Below are 23716 nucleotides of genomic sequence, written 5' to 3' on the forward strand. Positions count from 1 at the left end.
CATATTATGCTTTCTGAAGATCCAGGTCACTGGGCCCTTTAAAGGGACATTCAACTTAGCACTTGATATCCCTGAAAATGTTTTTTTAAGAAACATAAGGAACATTACAATATAAATCTGTTCTTTATTTAGTCTGCTTTTGCTATAAAACACATCTGAAAAGTGTGGTTATCTTACGGACTTTTTTTTTTTAAGAAAAATAAAAGAACATTGCAATATTAATGAATTATTTATTTATCTGTGGTTGTCTTCCAGACAGGCAGTAGTGCATCTATCATATTTACATGTAGTAACATTTACCTGAGCCTGCAACATCGGCAGGGATTGGTTATTCAAAGTGTACATACGGCAAAAAAGTAATAGTCATAAAGCGCTGCAGGACTGTACAAACAACAATCTGGAAGCAGGAATCAGACATGCCTTGGGAACAGTTACGGCTCCATGCAACTAGTCCCTATGCTGTGAGCTGTATTCCGTCTATGCATTCCCTGTGCTTCTTCACAACTTTACAGCTCCTCCCTTTCCGTGTTTAAACAGCTAGTGAATACATCCTGCAAACCACCCAAGAGGAACTGCTGTCCATGTTACAATATAATGCAAATAGTGCCAGAGCACAACGTTTGTATTTTACAAGTAGCTTTTATTGACATGGTAAAACTAAGAGACAATGTAAAACCATAACGTAGTGATCACAGCTGCAGTGATCTATATTATATATCTATGGTGTATATATCTAAGGTCTATATTATATAGCTAAGGTGTATATATCTAAGGTCTATATTATATATCTATGGTGTATATATCTAAGGTCTATATTATATAGCTAAGGTGTATATATCTAAGGTCTATATTATATAGCTAAGGTGTATATATCTAAGGTATATATTATATATCTACGGTGTATATATCTAAGGTCTATATTATATATCTAAGGTGTATATATCTAAGGTCTATATTATATAGCTAAGGTGTATATATCTAAGGTCTATATTATATAGCTAAGGTGTATATATCTAAGGTCTATATTATATAGCTAAGGTGTATATATCTAAGGTCTATATTATATATCTACGGTGTATATATCTAAGGTCTATATTATATATCTAAGGTGTATATATCTAAGGTCTATATTATATAGCTAAGGTGTATATATCTAAGGTCTATATTATATAGCTAAGGTGTATATATCTAAGGTCTATATTATATAGCTAAGGTGTATATAGCTAAGGTCTATATTATATATCTAAGGTGTATATATCTAAGGTCTATATTATATATCTAAGGTGTATATATCTAAGGTCTATATTATATAGCTAAGGTGTATATATCTAAGGTCTATATTATATAGCTAAGGTGTATATATCTAAGGTCTATATTATATAGCTAAGGTGTATATATCTAAGGTATATATTATATATCTACGGTGTATATATCTAAGGTCTATATTATATATCTAAGGTGTATATATCTAAGGTCTATATTATATATCTAAGGTGTATATATCTAAGGTCTATATTATATATCTAAGGTGTATATATCTAAGGTCTATATTATATATCTAAGGTGTATATATCTAAGGTCTATATTATATATCTAAGGTGTATATAGCTAAGGTCTATATTATATATCTAAGGTGTATATATCTAAGGTCTATATTATATAGCTAAGGTGTATATATCTAAGGTCTATATTATATAGCTAAGGTGTATATATCTAAGGTCTATATTATATATCTATGGTGTATATATCTAAGGTCTATATTATATATCTACGGTGTATATATCTAAGGTCTATATTATATAGCTAAGGTGTATATATCTAAGGTCTATATTATATAGCTAAGGTGTATATATCTAAGGTCTATATTATATATCTAAGGTGTATATATCTAAGGTCTATATTATATAGCTAAGGTGTATATATCTAAGGTCTATATTATATAGCTAAGGTGTATATATCTAAGGTCTATATTATATAGCTAAGGTGTATATATCTAAGGTCTATATTATATATCTAAGGTGTATATATCTAAGGTCTATATTATATATCTAAGGTGTATATATCTAAGGTCTATATTATATAGCTAAGGTGTATATATCTAAGGTCTATATTATATAGCTAAGGTGTATATATCTAAGGTCTATATTATATAGCTAAGGTGTATATATCTAAGGTCTATATTATATAGCTAAGGTGTATATATCTAAGGTCTATATTATATAGCTAAGGTGTATATATCTAAGGTCTATATTATATAGCTAAGGTGTATATATCTAAGGTCTATATTATATATCTAAGGTGTATATATCTAAGGTCTATATTATATATCTAAGGTGTATATATCTAAGGTCTATATTATATATCTAAGGTGTATATATCTAAGGTCTATATTATATATCTAAGGTGTATATAGCTAAGGTCTATATTATATATCTAAGGTGTATATATCTAAGGTCTATATTATATATCTAAGGTGTATATATCTAAGGTCTATATTATATATCTAAGGTGTATATATCTAAGGTCTATATTATATAGCTAAGGTGTATATATCTAAGGTCTATATTATATATCTAAGGTGTATATATCTAAGGTCTATATTATATAGCTAAGGTGTATATATCTAAGGTCTATATTATATAGCTAAGGTGTATATATCTAAGGTCTATTATATATCTAAGGTGTATATATCTAAGGTCTATATTATATATCTAAGGTGTATTGATAAACTGCTCTTGATTTGCAAAGCCTTTTCATTTTTGGTTACAAAATAACAGTTTTAAATGATTTTAAAGAATTTATTGTGCATTACAGCACTTAAAGGGACATAGGTCTTGAAATATAAAATATATATCATGTTTAGGAAAGAGCAACAGCTAAGTATGTTAAAATATGTTTTGCAAGAAAAAGAAATGTTAAAGGGACAATCTATTTGATTTTTGTTTATTGTTTAGAAAGATAGCTTCTTACCCACTCCCCAGCTTTGCATAACCAACATTGTTATATTAAAATACTTTATAGCCTCTATGTTTGCCTGTTTATTATCTCAGTGATTTCTATTAGCTTTTTTTAAACCTTGCAGCCTGACAGTGCTAGTTCCTGTGTCCCGCTTCCTGGTTAGGCAGAAAATAGAGCATGTACACAGCACTATGCACCTATATTAAAGGGACACTGAAGCCACATTTTTTCTTTCATGATTCAGATAGGAGCATGCATTTTTAAGCAACTTCGTAATTTACTCTTATTATCAATTTTTCTTTGTTCTCTTGCTATCTTTATTTGAAAAAGAAGGCATCTAAGCTTTTTTTCTTGGTTCAGCCCTTTTTTATTGGTGGATGAATTTATCCACCAATCAGCAAGACAACCCAGGTTCTTCACCAAAAATGGGCCGGCATCTAAACTTACATTCTTGCATTTCAAATAAAGATACAAAGAGAATAAAGAAAATTTGATAATAAAAGTAAATTAGAAAGTTGATAAAAATTGCATGCTCTATCTGAATCACTAAAGAAAATTTTTGGGTTCAGTGTCCCTTTAAAGTCCCCAAATTTTCTGTTGGTTTGTTAAAGGTAATTGCAGTAAATTCTCTCACAAAGGCTGAGATAGGCACATTGTGGTCACTGCTTTTGTGTTCTGATTCAGTGACTTCCCCCCCTTTGAATAGAGTTGTCACCTCGGCCATGTTTGCACACCCTGCAGCATGTGTAACTAATAAGTGACCAGGAAAACATGGCCGAGGTGGCACTACTACCTTTGTAGCTAGGGTTGCCACCCAGCCGGTATTTTACCGCCACGGCCGGTATTTTTAAGGTTCATGTCAATGTAGAAAATAAAGAATAAATATTGAAAGAAAGCCCCTGTCAAAGTGAAACTTCTTCTGAGTGTGATGAATACTAGTTGTAAACAAATGAGCATTTAAAATCAGTCCTATCAGCTTAAGTTTTTGAGTTATGCTGTTTAATTATTTATGCAAATTTATGTTATTTAGCATGGCCGGTATTTTCTTCTAAGAAAGGTGGCAACCCTATTTGTAGCATTGATAAGGGCTTAAAGATCTGCAGTGTAATGCACTGAAGAGAAACAAAGAGAGTGAGGGAAGTCACTGCAGGTAAAGTAATATATCCAACCTAACAGACGGCTAGATTACGAGTGGAGCGTTAGGCTGAAAAAGCAGCGTTAAGAGGTCTTAACGCTGCTTTTTTAAGCCCGCTGCTATTACGAGTCTTGAAGGTTTAGGGTCACCACACACTTCTTTGGCCTTACCGCAAAACGACTTACGTAAACTTCGTAAAGTCTTTTTTCTATGGGACTTCCATATCGCCGGTATTACGAGTCTGTTCTGGGAGGCCAAAAAGTGAGCGGTACACCCTACCCCGTCAGTCCTAGCGCATTTAAAAGTCAGTAGTTAAGAGTTTTATGGTACAACGCCGTAACAGAAAACTCATAACTAAAGTGTTAAAAAGTACGCTAACACCCATAAACTACCAACTTTGCCGCCACTATAATAAACATATTAACCCCTAAACCGCCGCACTCCCACCCCACAAACATTAGTTAAATATTATTAACCCCTAATCTGCCATCCCTAACATCAACGCCACCTACCTACATTTATTAACCCCTAATCTGCCGCCCCCAACGTCGCCACCACTATACTAAATGTATTAACCCCTAAATCTAAGTCTAACCCTAACACCCCCTAACTTAAATATAATTTAAATAAGTCTAAATAAAAATTACTATCATTAACTACATTATTCCTATTTAAAACTAAATACTTACCTATAAAATAAACCCTAAGCTAGCTACAATATAACTAATAGTTACATTGTATCTAGCTTAGGATTTATTATTATTTTACAGGCAAGTTTGTATTTATTTTAACTAGGTACAATAGTTATTAAATAGTTATTAACTATTTAATAACTACCTAGCTAAAATAAATACAAAAGTACCTGTAAAATAAAACCTAACCTAAGTTACAATAACACATAACACTACACTATAATTAAATAAATTAACTAAATTAACAACAATTAAATCAATTAAATACAATTAGCTAAAGTACAAAAAAACAACACTAAATTACAGAAAATAATAAACAAATTGCAGATCGTTAAACTAATTACACCTAATCTAAGAGCCCTATCAAAATAAAAAAGCCCCCCCAAAATAAAAAGAAACCCCTAGCCTAAACTAAACTACCAATAGTCCTTAAAATTGCCTTTTGCGGTGCATTTCCCCAAAGTAATCAGCTCTTTTACCTGAAAAAAAAAAATACAAACAACCCCCCAACAGTATAACCCACCACCCACACAACCAACTCCCCAAATAAAATACTAACTAAAAAAACCTAAGCTCCCCATTGCCCTTAAAAGGGCATTTAGATGGGCATTGCCCTTAAAAGGACAATTAGCTCTTTTGCAAGCCCAAAGTCCCTATCCTAAAAATAAAACCCACCCTTAATACACCCTTAAAAAAACCTAACACTAACCCCCTGAAGATCGATTTACCGGGAGAAGTCTTCATCCAAGCCGGGCCGAAGTCCTCAACGAAGCCGGGAGAAGTCTTCATCCAAGCCGGGCGAAGTTGTCCTTCAGATGGGCAGAAGTATTCATCCAGACGGCATCTTCTATCTTCATCCATCCGACACGGAGCGGGTCCATCTTCAAGACATCCAGCGCGGAGCATCAGCCAATCGCAATTAAGGTAGAAAAAATCCTATTGGCTGATGCAATCAGCCAATAGGATTGAGCTTGCATTCTATTGGCTGTTCCAATCAGCCAATAGAATGCAAGCTCAATCCTATTGGCTGATTGGATCAGCCAATAGGATTGAACTTCAATCCTATTGGCTGATTGCATAAGCCAATATAATTTTTTCTACCTTAATTCCAATTGGCTGATAGAATTCTATCAGCCAATCGAAATCTAAGGAACACCATCTTGGATGTCGCCACTTAAAGGAACCGTCATTTAGTAAGAAGACGTCAATTGAAGAGGATGCTCCGCGCCAGATGTCTTGAAGATGGACCCGCTCCGAGTCGGATGGATGAAGATAGAAGATGCCGTCTGGATGAAGACTTCTGCCTGTCTGGAGGACCACTTCGCCCGGCTTGGATGAAGACTTCTCCCGGCTTCATTGAGGACTTCGGAGCAGCTTGGATGAAGACTTCTCCCGGTAAGTCGATCTTCAAGGGGTTAGTGTTAGGTTCTTTTAAGGGTGTATTGGGTGGGTTTTATTTTTAGGTTAGGGACTTTGGGCTTGCAAAATAGCTAACTGCCCTTTTAAGGGCAATGCCCATCCAAATGCCCTTTTCAGGTCAATGGGGAGCTTAGGTTTTTTTAGTTAGTATTTTATTTGGGGGGTTGGTTGTGTGGGTGGTGGGTTTTACTGTTGGGGGGGTTGTTGGTATTTTTTCAGGTAAAAGAGCTGATTACTTTGGGGCAAAGCCCCGCAAAAAGGCCTTTTAAGGGCTATAGGTAGTTTAGTTTAGGCTAGTTTTTTTTGGGGGGGGGGCTTTTTTATTTTGATAGGGCTCTTAGATTAGGTGTAATTAGTTTAACGATCTGTAATTTGTTTATTATTTTCTGTAATTTAGTGTTTGTTTTTTTTGTACTTGTGCTAATTGTATTTAATTGATTTAATTGTTGCTAATTTAGTTAATTTATTTAATTATAGTGTAGTGTTAGGTGTTATTGTAACTTAGGTTAGGTTTTATTTTACAGGTACTTTTGTATTTATTTCAGCTAGGTAGTTATTAAATAGTTAATAACTATTTAATAACTATTGTACCTAGTTAAAATAAATACAAACTTGCCTGTAAAATAATAATAAATCCTAAGCTAGATACAATGTAACTATTAGTTATATTTTAGCTAGTTTAGGGTTTATTTTATAGGTAAGTATTTAGTTTTAAATAGGAATAATTTAGTTAATGATAGTAATTTTTATTTAGACTTATTTAAATTATATTTAAGTTAGGGGTTGTTAGGGTTAGGGTTAGACTTAGATTTAGGGGTTAATACATTTAGTATAGTGGCGGCATTGGGGGCGGCAGGTTAGGGGTTAATAAATGTAGGTAGGTGGCGTCAATGTTAGGGATGGCAGATTAGGGGTTAATAATATTTAACTAATGTTTGCGGGGCGGGAGTGTGGCGGTTTAGGGGTTAATATGTTTATTATAGTGGCAGCGACATTGGGGACGGCAGATTAGGGGTTAATAAATATAATGTAGGTGGCGGCGATGTTGGGGGCAGCAGATTAGGGGTTCATAAGTATAATGTAGGTGGCGGCGGTGTCCAGAGCGGCAGATTATGGGTTAATAAAAATAATGTAAGTGCCGGCGATGTCGGGGGTGGCAGATTAGGGGTTAATAAGTATAAGATTAGGGGTGTTTAGACTTGGGGTTCATGTTAGGGTGTTAGGTGTAGACATAACTTTTGTTTCCCCATAGGAATCAATGGGGCTGCGTTACTGAGTCTTACACTGCTTTTTTGCAGGTGTTAGACTTTTTTTCAGGTGGCACTCCCCGTTGATTCCTATGGGGAAATCGTGCACGAGCACGTACGACCAGCTCACCGCTCACTTAAGCAGGGCTGGTATTGGAGTGCGGTAATGAGCAAAATTTTGCTCAACGCTCACTTCTTGCCTTTTAACGACAGGTTTCCAAAAACTCGTAATACCAGCGCTGTAGGTAAGTGAGCAGTGAGACAAAACTGCTCGTTAGCACCGCATAGCTTCTAACGCAAAACTCATAACCTAGGTGAGAGCTTCTAATAAACACAACAGTAATCCTGGAAGTTTGATATAGAGGTAAGCGTAGTATAGGATCGACACGGGAATCTAACATAAGTCAAAAATCATGTATATGGAAAAAAAACTTTGTTAAAAATGACATTTATATGATACATGTTGTTTTCACCCCTTAACACAAAAACTTCCCTAAAAGACCAGAGCATTTTTACCATCACTACATTTAAACAGAAATAGAGCATTTTTTTATATTTACCTATCAAAATTATATATTTTTTTTAGTAGACAACCAAAAGTATTGATCTAGGCCCATTTTGGTATATTTCATGCCACCATTTCACCGCCAAATGCGATCAAATAAAAAAAATTGTTAATTTTTTCACAATTTTTGGTTTCTCACTGAAATTATTTATAAACAGCTTGTGCAATCATGGCACAAATGGTTGTAAATGCTTTTCTGGGATCCCCTTTGTTCAGAAATAGCAGACATATGGTTTGGCATTCCTTTTTGGTAATTAAAAGGCTGCTAAATGCTGCTGCGCACCACACTTGTATTATGTCCAGCAGTGAAGGGGTTAATTAGGTAGCTTGTAGGGTTAATTTTAGCTTTAGTGTAGAGATCAGCCTCTCACCTGACACATACCACCCCTGATCCCTCCCTGACCCACCCCTCTCAAACAGCTCTTCAGCTCTTTTCCCTCCCCCACCTCACAATTGTCACCGCCATCTTAAGTACTGGCAGAAAGTCTGCCAGTACTAAAATTAAAGGCTTTTTTTAAATATTTTTTTTTTTAAATAAATGATCTGTATTTTTTTTTATCCCCCTTTAGCCCCCAACCTCTGTGATCCCCCTAAACAGATCTTGAACCCTCCCCCCTCTACCTATTTGCCGCCATCGTAGATACTGGCAGCTTTCTGCCAGTACCCAGTTTGCTCCAAACTGGGCAATTTTTTTTATAAAAAAATTAAAATAACGTTTTTTTTCTGTAGTGTAGATGCCCCCACCAATATCCTACCACCCTCCCCCTCCCAGTTCCCGTTATGGCAACAGATCCCACATAGGATCCTCCTCATTGCCCCTACCTCCCTCCTCAATGACACAGGTATATATTTTTTTCTTGGTTTCCCTGTAGCGTTGCGTAGCGGTCCCACCAGCTCTTGCCCTCCTCCCGCCTTCTACAGTGATGGGCTGCCCACCCACCTCCCTCCTTAACCTCCCACCCACCAACAATCTGCACCACCGCTGTTCGATGCAGAGAAGAAACGGCAACCCTGTTCTATAATTATATACACTGCATGCTTCAAATTGCTTAATTTTTTTCTCAGTTTTGTTAAGTTCTGGTAAGAGTTTTTTTCTTGTGATGGTTGTTTTTGTCTCAGTATTTGTGTAGTTTATATTTTCATTGTTTTTTTTCTTTTCTGTATAGACAACATTGTGTTTCTTTTGATGTTTTATACTAACCTGCTGAACTCTATTTTTTTTTTTTTTTACTTTTATCACATTTCCTGAATTGTAATCTAAGAGATCTTTTATTCTAAGGCGGATTTATTTCATTCATTTGTGTAAGTCTTAAAGTGAAAGTGGTTAAAGAATTTTTTTTTAATAAGTCTGCAAATGTTTCCAGCATTTAATAATGCTGCATCAAGGCAACTCACAAATTCTTGAAGCTACAGTTATAGAACATGTTCTGATGCAAAAAATGAGAAGGTAAAGAAAGTGATATTTTCTCTTTTCTTTATAAAAACAAAAACAAAGGTACAAATATTTTATGTTCTTGATATAATTATAGCGGCTAACAGGGGTCAAAGTCCATCGGGAACGAATGGGAACAAAGTTCCTGCACTATTTTTGCACGTGGAACTAATTTCCCCCTGGACAGAAAACAGAAACTCTTTAGTTCTGCTGCTGGTGGGAGGAGCTGGAGTACAGTCTGGTTGGAGGGATAGTAAGATCCTCTAGTAATGGGCAGTAACACTTCCTACAGTACACAAACTGCAAACCTGTCAGCAGTCCTGCTGTGTGATCACCCTGCACTATGTGGAGTACATGGTGCTTACATTTCTGTGTGGCTTGCTCTGGAGTAATTTATCTCCGCTTAGTAGAAATAGGACTATTGCACCTTAAGTGCGTGAGACAGAGAAGGAGTCTTGAGTTGATGTCAGACAGGGTGGTCTCAGCCTGCCCTAGAAAGAAAAGAGAGGGGAGGAAGGAGGGTGTGTGAAACTGAAGCTAAGCTGGCTAGGCACCATGGGAGTTAAAAACAAAGTATGGACACCCTGGATCTTGACATTAAACAACAGGCGTGGATGTGTGTCTAGTTTAGTTATTTTAAAGTTGTTTTTAAAAAAGTCAAGTGTTTCACCACATAAAAAAATGTGCTTATCAAGCAGGGAAGATTCACTTCCTTCCAGCTTCCTCTCTGATTGGAATCCCTTTTAGTTCTTCCAGTGATAGCTGGGATAAGGTTTACATGTGTACACACAAAGGGGAAACAGTCCTTTTAATTAAAGGTGTTTGTGAAACATCTTGTAGTAGAATAAGTCCAATTACTTTATTGTATACACAAATAGTATGTGCAGTCTATCTATCTATATTGGCGTCTGTATGTCTATCAATTTATGGTCAGCAGGCCAGATTCTCTGCAGAATGCTGACATGTGCAAGCTATTTGCTGCAGATTCAACTATACAAGTTTCAACCCAAAGTGCAAGGTGCCCTGTTTTTCTTTTAATGTTACTGTGCCCTCCTGCGTCCTCTGCCAGTGTTACTTGCTACACATTTACTTGGTATACTTGTTAATGGTAAAAGAAAATGACACTCAGACGCCTTGTAACCATACTTTTACTTTAAATCAAATTATCATTGTGTATTACTGCAGAGTGAGTGCACACACAAACCTTATCAAGATCATGATATCAGATGTTTACATTACAGAAAGTTACACATCCTGAGAGCCAGGGAGTAACAACTCCTAAAATTTTGCTAAGAGACAGAGGCCTAGATTTAGAGTTTGGCGTTAGCCGTCAAAACCAGCGTTAGAGGCTCCTAACGCTGGTTTTGGGCTACCGCTGGTATTTAGAGTCGTGTAGGTAAGGGTCTAACGCTCACTTTCCAGCCGCGACTTTTCCATACCGCAGATACCCTTACGTCAATTGCGTATCCTATCTTTTCAATGGGATCTTTCTAACGCCGGTATTTAGAGTTGTGGCTGAAGTGAGCTTTAGAAATCTAACGACAAAACTCCAGCCGCAGCAAAAAGTCAGTAGTTAAGAGCTTTCTGGGCTAACGCCGGTTTATAAAGCTCTTAACTACTGTGCTCTAAAGTACAATAACACCCATAAACTACCTATGTACCCCTAAACTGAGATCCCCCCACATTGCCGCCACTATATTAAAAAATGTTAACCCCTAATCTGCCGACCGCACACCGCCGCCACTTACGTTATCCCTATGTACCCCTAATCTACTGCCCCTAATACCGCCGACACCTACATAATATTTATTAACCCCTAATCTGCCGCCCCCAACGTCGCCTCCACCTACCTACACTTATTAACCCCTAATCTGCCGACCGGACCTCACCGCTACTATAATAAATGTATTAACCCCTAATCCGCCTCACTCCCACCTCAATAACCCTATAATAAATAGTATTAACCCCTAATCTTCCCTCCCTAACATCACCGACACCTAACTTCAAGCATTAACCCCTAATCTGCCGACCGGACCTCACCGCTACTCTAATAAATTTTTTAACCCCTAAAGCTAATTCTAACCCTAACCCTAACACCCCCCTAAGTTAAATATAATTTAAATCTAACGAAATAAATTAACTCTTATTAAATAAATTATTCCTATTTAAAGCTAAATACTTACCTGTAAAATAAACCCTAATATAGCTACAATATAAAATATAATTATATTGTAGCTATTTTAGGAGTAATATTTATTTTACAGACAACTTTGTATTTATTTTAACCAGGTACAATAGCTATTAAATAGTTAATAACTATTTAATAGCTACCTAGTTAAAATAATTACAAAATTACCTGTAAAATAAATCCTAACCTAAGTTACAATTAAACCTAACACTACACTATCAATAAATAAATTAAATAAAATACCTACAATTATCAACAATTAAACCTAACACTACACTATCAATAAATTAATTAAATTAAATACCTACAATCATCTACAATTAAACCTAACACTACACTATCAATAAATTAATTAAATACAATACCTACAAATAAATACAACTAACAAAAAAAAAAGAACTAAGTTACAAAAAATAAAAAAATATTTACAAACATTAGAAAAATATTACAACAATTTTAAACTAATTACACCTACTCTAAGCCCCCTAATAAAATAACAAAGACCCCCAAAATAAAAAAATGCCCTACCCTATTCTAAAATTAAAATAGAAAAGCTCTTTTACCTTACCGGCCCTGAAAAGGGCCCTTTGCGGGGCATGCCCCAAAGAATTCAGCTCTTTTGCCTGTAAAAAAAAAACATACAATACCCCCCCCAACATTACAACCCACCACCCACATACCCCTAATCTAACCCAAACCCCCCTTAAATAAACCTAACACTAAGCCCCTGAAGATCTCCCTACCTTGTCTTCACCACGCCCGGTTCACCGATCGGTCCAGAAGAGCCTCCGATGTCTTGATCCAAGCCCAAGCGGGGGGCTGAAGATGTCCATGATCCGGCTGAAGTCTTCATCCAAGCGGGAGCTGAAGAGGTCCATGATCCGACTGAAGTCTTCTATCAAGCGGCATCTTCAATCTTCTTTCTTCCGGATCCATGTTCATCCCGCCGACGCGGAACATCCATCTTCACCGACGACTTCCCGACGAATGACGGTTCTTTTAAGGGACGTCATCCAAGATGGCGTCCCTCGAATTCCGATTGGCTGATAGGATTCTATCAGCCAATCGGAATTAAGGTAGGAAAATTCTGATTGGCTAATGGAATCAGCCAATCAGATTCAAGTTCAATCCGATTGGCTGATCCAATCAGCCAATCAGATTGAGCTCGCATTCTATTGGCTGTTCCGATCAGCCAATAGAATGCGAACTCAATCTGATTGTCTGATCGGATCAGCCAATCGGATTGAACTTGAATCTGATTGGCTGATTCCATCAGCCAATCAGAATTTTCCTACCTTAATTCCGATTGGCTGATAGAATCCTATCAGCCAATCGGAATTCGAGGGACGCCATCTTGGATGACGTCCCTTAAAGGAACCTTCATTCGTCGTCTAGTAGTCGGAAGAAGAGGATGGATCCGCGCTGGAGGTCTTCAAGATGGAGCCGGTCGTCATCGGATGGAAGAACATAGAAGATGCGGCTTGGATGAAGATGTTTGCCAGTCCGGATCGACTCTTCTGCCCGGATAGGATGAAGACTTCTGCCCGAAGATGGAATTCTTTAGCCGCCGCTTGGATCCAGACTTCAGCCGGAGGATGGACGTCACTCTTCAGCCCCCGCTTGGGCTTGGATGAAGACTTCGGAGGCTCTTCTGGACCGATCGGGACCCGGTGTGGTGAAGACAAGGTAGGGAGATCTTCAGGGGCTTAGTATTAGGTTTATTTAAGGGGCTTTTGGGTTAGATTAGGGGTATGTGGGTGGTGGGTTGTAATGTTGTGGGGGGTATTGTATGTTTTTTTTACAGGCAAAAGAGCTGAATTCTTTGGGGCATGCCCCGCAAAGGGCCCTTTTCAGGGCTGGTAAGGTAAAAGAGCTTTTCTATTTTAATTTTAGAATAGGGTAGGGCATTTTTTTATTTTGGGGGTCTTTGTTATTTTATTAGGGGGCTTAGAGTAGGTGTAATTAGTTTAAAATTGTTGTAATATTTTTCTAATGTTTATAAATATTTTTTTATTTTTTGTAACTTAGTTCTTTTTAATTTTTTGTACTTTAGTTAGTTTATTTCATTGTATTTATTTGTAGGTATTGTATTTAATTAATGTATTGATAGTGTAGTGTTAGGTTTAATTGTTGATAATTGTAGGTATTTTATTTAATTTATTTATTGATAGTGTAGTGTTAGGTTTAATTGTAACTTAGGTTAGGATTTATTTTACAGGTAATTTTGTAATTATTTTAACTAGGTAACTATTAAATAGTTATTAACTATTTAATAGCTATTGTACCTGGTTAAAATAAATACAAAGTTTCCTGTAAAATAAATATTAATCCTAAAATAGCTACAATATAATTATTATTTATATTGTAGCTATATTAGGGTTTATTTTACAGGTAAGTATTTAGCTTTAAATAGGAATAATTTATTTAATAAGATTTATTTTATTTCGTTAGAATAAAATTAAATTTAACATAGGGGGGTGTTATTGTTAGGGTTAGACTTAGCTTTAGGGGTTAATACATTTATTTGAGTAGCGGTGAGGTCAGGTCGGCAGATTAGGTGTTAATTACGTTGGGGGCGGCAGATTAGGGGTTAATAAATATAATATAGGGGTCGGCGGTGTTAGGGGCAGCAGATTAGGGGTACATAGGTATAATGTAGGTTGCGGCGGTGTACAGAGCGGCAGATTAGGGGTTAAAAAAATATGCAGGTGTCAGCGATAGCGGGGGCGGCAGATTAGGGGTTAATAAGTGTAAGGTTAGGGGTGTTTAGACTCGGGGTACATGTTAGGGTGTTAGGTACAGACATAGGAAGTGTTTCCCCATAGGAAACAATGGGGCTGCGTTAGGAGCTTAACGCTGCTTTTTTGCAGGTGTTAGGTTTTTTTTTCAGCTCAAACTGCCCCATTGTTTCCTATGGGGGAATCGTGCACGAGCACGTTTTTGAAGCTGGCCGCGTCCGTAAGCACCGCTGGTATTGAGAGTTGAAGTTGCGGTAAATTATGCTCTACGCTCTCCCTTTTTGGAGCCTAACGCACTGAAAACGCAGCCATTCTGTGAACTCTAAATACCAGCGGTATTTAAAAGGTGCGGGGGGAAAAAAGCATGCGTTAGCTACGCGGGTCGTTACCGACAAAACTCTAAATCTAGGCGTTAGCTTTTTGGATTATTCAACATCATTTATATACAAATGCCCTTCATGTGTTCTAAAAAGTGTGTGTCTAGCTTCTCAGTATTCAGTTTTCGTTGAATCCTAAATTACAAATAAATATTTCACCCCTGCCATGTGAAAATGTAACCATGGGTGTCCATCCTCAGACCCAAACGGCAACCATTCAGCCCTACATTGGTTTTAATTTGCTTTCATTAACCAGAGTGTATAGAGTATATACATATAAATACAGTGTGTGTGAGGGGGGTGGGAGTCTTGGTGAGTTCCCACACTTTTTGTTTTGTAGGACTTGACCCCTGGCGGCTAATATATTTCATAAAAAGGATAAGAACACATGGCCTGTTTATACAGTGTGCTTTTTCATCTTACAGAGATCTTTCCCCTATAAATTACACATCCAACCTCCCCCCCCAAAAAAAACAACACACAATTGGTTTAAAATACCACAAATAGATTATCAACATGAAACTTTAATCACAAAAAAGTCATGCTATAGTGCTTATCATACTTGAATTTTTAAAATATCACAAAAGAAAATAAAGTTATAATAGTTTTATCTGAATTCCTGCTATTGAAGCAGCACTCTCTGTTAAAGGGGCATGGTACTATAACATTTATTTCCCCCTTAAAGGGACATAAAACCCAATATTATTCTTTTAGGTTTCAGATAGAGCATACAATTTAAAACAACTTTCAAATTTATTTCTATTATCAAATTGTCTTTGCTCTCTTGTTATTCTTTGTTGAAAAGCAAAAAAGTAAGTTCAGGCTTGTGTACGTGTCTGCAGTACTATTTTTCAGCAGTGTTGCAACAATGTTATATATTAGCAAATGCACTAAATGGCAGCACTATTTCCTGTCATGAAGTGCTGCAGACATGTGCACGCTTCCTATCAAGATACCTCTTAAACAAAGAATAACATGAGAATGATGCAAATGTGATAATAGAAGTAAATTGTAAATCTTTTTAAAATTGTATTCTCTATCTGAATCATGAAAGAAAAAAATTGGGTTTCATGTCCCTTTAATGTGTTCCAAATGACTTGTTATACCTACTGAAGAGTATTAAATGCATGGGACATTGATCTTTTTTTTGTATTTGAAATAGCCAGTTTTGCTCATTAAAACCATCACCTTTTGTTCTCAATGACATGCCCATAAAAATGGAGTGAGCCTGCAAGTAAATCAGACCTGCGAATGTTATATATGTCCAAACATAGTTATGTATTGAAATGCTAATTATGGCTGTGCACAACCATCTATTTTAGATATTTATATAAATCTCTATCTTCTACCCCCATTGTCTCCTGTATATATGGTGTTTTTCACAGGCAAAATAAGCTATTTCAAATAACAAAATAAAGGTAAAGGAACGGTTTGCAAACAATTAAATACACTGCAGCTGGTAAAATGGAGTACAATGTCCATTTAAAGGGACAGTCTACACCAGAATGTTTATTGTTTTAAAAGATAGTTAATCCCTTTATTACCCATTCCCTAGTTTTGCATATCCAACACTGTTATATTAAAGGGACATTATACACTAGATTTTCCTTTGCATAAATGTTTTGTAGATAATCCATTTATATAGTCTATACAGTTTAGCGCTGCCATTACAAGTTACTGAAAAACCTTCTCTTGTTGTGCGGTATGGTGCGATAAGCTCCATACCACACCAAACCCAAGGCCTGACTTTACATGCTTGTGCACGCTTTCCCCCATAGACATCAATGGGGAGAAAGTGTCAGAAAAAATGGCGATTTGAACAGCCAATAGGATTTAAGTAGCTCTTATCCTATTGGCTGATTTGAAAATGTCAGCTAATAGGAATGCAAGGTACCCCATTTTTAAATGGGTACCTTGCATTTAGGCTTCAGTGTATGGCGGTGATCGTATGAAGAGGATCCTCCACGCTGGATGTCTGTGCCGCTGGCAACGATGCTCCATGCCTCAACAGCTCCGCGCGACCGGGATGAAGATAGAAGATGCCCCTGTGATGGATGAAGACTTCTCACCGCCTGGATGAAGATGGATGTCCGGACTTCAGGAACTGTGAGTAGATTTCCTGGGTTTAGTGTGTTTTTTTTAGATTAGGGCTTTGGGCACAAAAGAGCAATGCCCATACAAATGCCCCTTTAGGGACAATGGGTAGCTTAGGTTTTTTGTAGACTTAGGTTTTTTATTTTGGGGGGGTTGGTTGGGTGGGGGGTTACTAATGTTATTTTTTTTTTAAATTGCAGCTGACAGTAGCTGAAGTTTAACTGTTTACAGAGCACTTACTCTGGTGAGCTGAAGAGATTTTGAGGTAAAATATCTTCCCTTTTTACATAGATATCTTCAGGTGATATTTTCATATAAGCTTTTTACAGTTATGCTGCATCACTTTCAAGTTATTTAGCATATGAGTATTATGTCCCTGTAAATTAGGGGGATTTTCTTTGCTTCTGGGGGCAAGTATGGTTGGTTACATCAGTACAAGAGCTTATTTACATTTAGTCCTAATTGGCCACAACCATGCCGCCCCCCCCCCCCCCCAGAATTTTGACCCAGCAGCCATGCATATTTATGTAAAACCTAATTCAGTGCTTGATGCAGAAGTATTTTTAGGGGCAGGCGCAACCAACGTACCAGCAGTGTAAATAGTGGAGTCTCAATCTCAGCTGAGACAGGCAGTAGCATTCCAGTCCTACAGCCCAGCACAAGAATCTAAAGGTATAGGGTGCCTGCCTCTCAGTAAAACCTATAATACGTGCTTGATTTAGTAAGCCCTATTCCTACTACCTTCCACATGCATGCAACTATATTATACTGGCTACTATCGCAGCAGCAGCCTACTGCAGATCCTCTAGGTCAGCGTTCGCCAAACAGTGGTCCGTGGACCACTGGTGGTCAATGAGAAGCTGTTGGTGGTCCTTGACACCATCAAGTAGGAATTTATCTCCTATGATGGTGTCACCCCCGTCGCCCTACAGTGCCTAGCTGGACTTCAGTGAAAACAGACGGAGGAGGAGTTACTAGTAGTACTGCACATTCTAAAGCCAGCAGAGGTTGGAATAGTCTTGGCTTGAAATAATGGAATTAAAGTATTTAAAAAAAGAAAATCTTAAAAAAAAAATCTCATATTTTATTTATTTTCTTTCCTTTACCTGTCTCTTTGTAGTAGTTTTCCTAATTCCTTCAGATGGACTAACATCAATGTTTGTCTTCCTCCCCTCCATCTTCTTTTTTTTTTTTTAATTAAATATTAATTATTTTTCATTCTAATAATTTTCCCACGCACAAAGCCATTCCACCTGAATTCCAGTAATTGCAATTCAGCAGATCAGCCATTTCCCACCAGTATTATAGTAACATCAGTCGTGGGCAGCTCACATCCATATTGAGAGCTTTCTAATATAAACTTAATTTATGACTCCAAATGTTTTAATTTATGACTCCAATGACTCCTAACTTGGGAGGTAACCTGGAAGTCTTGTGGTCCTTTTAAACATAATTCTTTTTTTCCCACTTTCTGCCTCTCTGTTTCCAGCTCAAAAGTTGGCACTCACCCTTCATCTGTCATAGCGCTGCGGAATCTGTTGGCACTCTACAAATAACTGACAATAATTTAGAAGTATTCTCTCAGTTCTGTTATTCAGTTAGTTAATTCCAAAAAAGAATTCTTAAAAATGTGTAAATATATATACATAATGTAAACTTAGCTATGGTTATACTACTACTAGTTATGTACAGTATGTGTGTATATGTATATGTATATATATATATATATATATATATATATATATATATATATATATATATATATATATATATATATATATATATATATATATATATATATATATATATATATACACACACACACACATATACACACACTTTATAGAGGTTTGTACCTTTTAAAAAATATCATGTTAGTGGTCCACGGGATTCAAAATTGTGAGTGTAGTGGTTCCTGAGGTCCGAAAGCTTGGCAACCCCTGCTCTAGGTCACACCCTGTAACTAAAATTCCTGATATGCTTGAGAATAAATGTGACTGAGTCTGTGCTTTTTCTGTTACAGATCCCTTGTGCAGACCCCTGTCTGATAGTATTGGTAAGGCAGAGCAATCAATCTATGTGTAGGATCTTTGCTAACATTTTAAAAGCCAGTCTCCCCTTCCCAGTGTAACGGAAGTCATCAGTGCATAACCGGCACTGCTTGTTCTAAATTTACTGCATCTCCTCCTCAATTCTGTCACTGTGATAGAAACCAGCATGGACATAACAATTACAGCCACTCTGCTTTTAAATATATTGTCTAAGTAAGTTATGAAGCTCTCTTCACAGTATCCTGCTCTTCTCTTCACTACCCCTCAGTTTGTTTTTCCTTTGGCTGTAATTGACAGCACTAAGCAGGGATAATGAGGAGGTGGGAGGGCAAGTAAAAGTGCAGAGAGCATGGGTCAAAGGACAGCAGCATGTACAAAGCTAAAATCAACTAAGGGGGATTACAGGGGGATTTCCTTTTGTTTTTAGCCTGTGACCACTTACTATCAAATATTCTGGAACAGCAACAGTTAATCTCTGGTATATATGCAGACAGGGGTCCCTGCTATCCCCATAACATTCAGGATATGATACTAATGTCCACAGCATCTCTGTGTAAAGTACCCACTTTATTTAGACATTTGTTGGTCTAAATAAAGTGGATATTTTACACAGAGGTGCTGTGGACATTATTATCATTTGTTGACCACTTACTATACTACTTACTCTGCAAGCTAGACTTCCAGATTAAATGTGGAAAGATGTGCTGCTTGTAATATGTCTCTTATATGACATGGAAACATGCTCCAAATAACAATAGAAGTGATATATGCCTTTGCTTTCAGATTTCCAATGCTGAGCTTATCTGAGTTAAATTACATTGCTATTGCTATTTGGTGCAAGGTTCCATCTCTTTAGTGACATACTAATATACTGTCCATGTTTTATTGTAAAATGTAAAATATGTTTAGTTGTGCTGTATTGTAATAACCATATTTATTATGGAAGCAAATTAAGGGTTATTGATAAAATAAAAATAGTACTTGGTGCTGTTGCAATTAAAGTTTGCTGAGGGCTCAGTGGCTGTATTTGATGCAAACTAAAAGCAGCTAAATGTGGTTATTTTAGTCAAAATGTCACTACTACTGTGAAACTGCAGAACCATTAATCTTTTTCTTAAGATATGTTGTGGCTTACAGCTAGTACCAAACAGGTAGTGGGGACATAAGTGTTGTTTGGGATCTAGTGTGGGTCACAGCTGCAAAAAAAAGATGAGGGACATGAGGCTGGTGTGAGTGTTAATGTGTCTTAGCTGTCACAATATACACAGTCGAGACTGTAGAATTCTCTCTCTATCTATATATAAAAATATCATTCTATGGACTCAACTGAATATAGGGCTGCTTTTTGTTCCCAGTCCAGCCCTGATCTCAAAGTTAACATTTACTACACACTTGTTGTGTTAGCAGTGTAATATCTTTATTATTGCCTATTTTTCCCTGCAGGATCATTCATTTTTTATTGTAAACATACTTTCACTGTATTAGGTAAAACATGCTGTAATCAAAAAAGTCCTGGTAGATTTAATTTCCAAAATGGTATACAAATACGTTTCTAAACCAGTCACTCTAATATATATATGTGTGTGTGTGTGTTCTGTAGGTCTTGAGTATATCTGGCACCTATCTTCTATTTCACATGTTGCCACTAATATTATTATTTACTGGAAAAAAAAAATTTTGCCCCCCCCTCGGAAAAATTTCTGCGGACGCCCATGGCCACAACAAGATCAGGTCAACATATTCTAGGTAGCTTCAAAGGGTATAAGGCTAATAAAATATTATTGTTATGCTAATATGTTTCATTGGCATGTGTAAACTGCTTTTATAAAACCTTTAAAGGGACAGTCTAGTCAAAATTAAACTTTTGTGATTCCAGTAGGGCATGCAATCTTAAACAACTTTCCAATTTACTTTTAGCATCAAATTTGCTTTGCTCTCTTGGTATTCTTTGGGGAAAGCTAAACCTAGGTCGGCTCATTGGCTAATTTCTAAGACGTTGAACTGCCTCTTATCGCAGTGCATTTTGACAGTTTTTGACAGACACTACTAATTAATGTGTTTCATATGATAACATTGGGCTCACTCCTGCACTGATAGGCTAAAATGCATGTCTGTCAAAAGAACTGAGATAAGGGGGCAGACTGGAGAGGCTTTGAAAATATATAATCAAAGAGGTAAAAAGTATATTAAAATAACAGTGTTGGTTATGCAAAACTGGGGAATGGGTAATAAAGGGATTATCTATCTTTTAAACAATAAAAATTATTGAGTAGACTGTCCCATTAATGTCTCTTTATGGGACACCAGGAAAAGCTTCCTTCCTGTGAAAAGAATAGAAATCAGTCTGAAATAAATGAAATGTATTTGTGAAATTAAATGACTTTCCTGTGAATTGGAACCACTTTTATTTTGCAACTGGGGATCATTAATATGCATTATCTGGCTAACCTTGTGACGTTATGCTATTGTTATGCCAGTCAGTAATGCAATGTGTTTTGTGGTTAATCTTACTATGGCGGCTCTGTGAACGACACCTGTTTCTAAGAAGATTGATTTTCTATTTCTTTTATTCATGCAGATTTTATTTTCTTGACATCCACATTGTTAGCATTAAGTAACAATTACATATCACCATTTATATGTACATTAATAAGAACAAAGACTAAATACAGTATGAACCTCAGATTTAATTAGCAAGATCTTATCTATCTAATGAGATGTACTTGATGGGTTCATGTCAATATACAGCTCTGGAAAAAATTAACAGACCACTACAAAAGTATCAGTTTCTCTGATTTTACTATTTATAGGTATGTGTTTGAGTAAAATGAACATTTTTGGTTTTTTTTCTATAAACTACTGACAACATTTCTCCCAAATTTCAAATAAAAATATTGTCATTTAGAGCAGGGGTTGCCAACCTTTCGGAACTCAGGGACCACTAAACTTACAATTTTGAATCCCGTGGACCACTAACATGATTTTTTTTTAAAAGGTACAAACCTCTATACTGTGTGTGTGTGTATATATGTATATGTGTATATATATATATATATATATATATATATATATATATATATATATATATATATATATATATATATATATATATATTAAACAAATGGCAGCACTCACTGGTCCTTTTAAATGTGCAATTTTTTTACAAAATAAATTGCACATTTAAAAGGACCAGTGAGTGCTGCCATTTGTTTACTATTATTATTCAACTCCTGCATGCACCCTGGCAGATTGACCTAAGAAGTGAGAGTGCTCTCCAGCTGCATATATATATATATATATATATATATATATATATATATATATATATATATATATATAAAAACACATACTGTACATAACTAGTAGTAATAGTATAACCATAGCTAAGTTTACATTATGTATATATTTACACATTTTTAAGAATTATTTTTTGGAATTAACTAACTGAATGACAGAACTGAGAGAATACTTCCAAATTATTATCAGTTATTTGTAGAGTGCCAACAGATTCCGCAGTGCTATGACAGATGATGGGTGAGTGCCAACTTTTGAACTGGAACCAGAGAGGCAGAGAGTGGGAAAAAAAGAATTATGTTTTAACCCCTTAATGACCGAGGACGTGCAGGGTACGTCCTCAAAAAAAAGGCAGTTAACGCCTGAGGACGTACCCTGCACGTCCTCGGTGTGGAAAGCAGCTGGAAGCGATCCTGCTCGCTTCCAGCTGCTTTCCGGTTATTGCAGTGATGCCTCGATATCGAGGCATCCTGCAATAACCATTTTTAGCCATCCGGTGCAGAGAGAGCCACTCTGTGGCCCTCTCTGCACCGGACATTAACGGCTATGTTCGTTGGTGGGTGGGAGCCGGTGTGGGAGGTGGGTGGCGGCCATCGATGGCCTTTGTGATGCGGAGGGGGGCGGGATCGGGGGCGGGGACGACCGGGGGGACGCGCACGGACGCGCGCACGTGCACGGGGAGGCCGGGCGGGCGCGTGCACGGGGAGGGAGCGGGTGGGAACCACTACGCTACAGAAAGTTTTATCTTATAAGTGGGGATCAAAGGGGTTTATGTATTTGTTTGTTGATCGGTTTGGCTGGGGGGATATTGGACTGTGGGGGGGAAGCTACACTACAGAAACAAATCAAAAAAAATAATAAAAAAAACATTTTTATTTGCAAACTGGGTACTGGCAGACAGCTGCCAGTACCCAAGATGGCCCCAATAAGGCAGAGGGGGAGGGTTAGGGAGCTATTTTGGGGGGATCAGGGAGGTTGGGGGCTAAGGGGGGACCCTACATAGCAGCATATGTAAATATGCTAAAAAAAAATATATATATTTTTTTTAATACCTTTTATTTTAGTACTGGCAGACTTTCTGCCAGTACTTAAGATGGCGGGGACAATTGTGGGGTGGGGGAGGGAAGAGAGCTGTTTGGGAGGGATCAGGGGGTGGGATGTGTCAGGTGGGAGTCTGATCTCTACACTAAAGCTAAAATTAAGTCTGCAAGCTCCCTACAAACTACCTAATTAACCCCTTCACTGCTGGCCATAATACACATGTGATGCGCAGCAACATTTAGCGGCCTTATAATTACCAAAAAGCAACGCCAAAGCCACATATGTCTGCTATTTCTGAACAAAGGGGATCCCAGAGAAGCATTTAAAACCATTTGTGCCATAATTGCACAAGCTGTTTGTAAATAATTTTAGTGAGAAACCTAAAGTTTGAAAAAGTGAACAATTTTTTTTTATTTGATTGCTTTTGGCGGTGAAATGGTGGCATGAAATATACCAAAATGGGCCTAGATCAATACTTGGGGTTG

This window comes from Bombina bombina, chromosome 5 (genome assembly GCF_027579735.1).
Source record: "Bombina bombina isolate aBomBom1 chromosome 5, aBomBom1.pri, whole genome shotgun sequence".
Classification (NCBI taxonomy): Eukaryota; Metazoa; Chordata; class Amphibia; order Anura; family Bombinatoridae; genus Bombina; species Bombina bombina.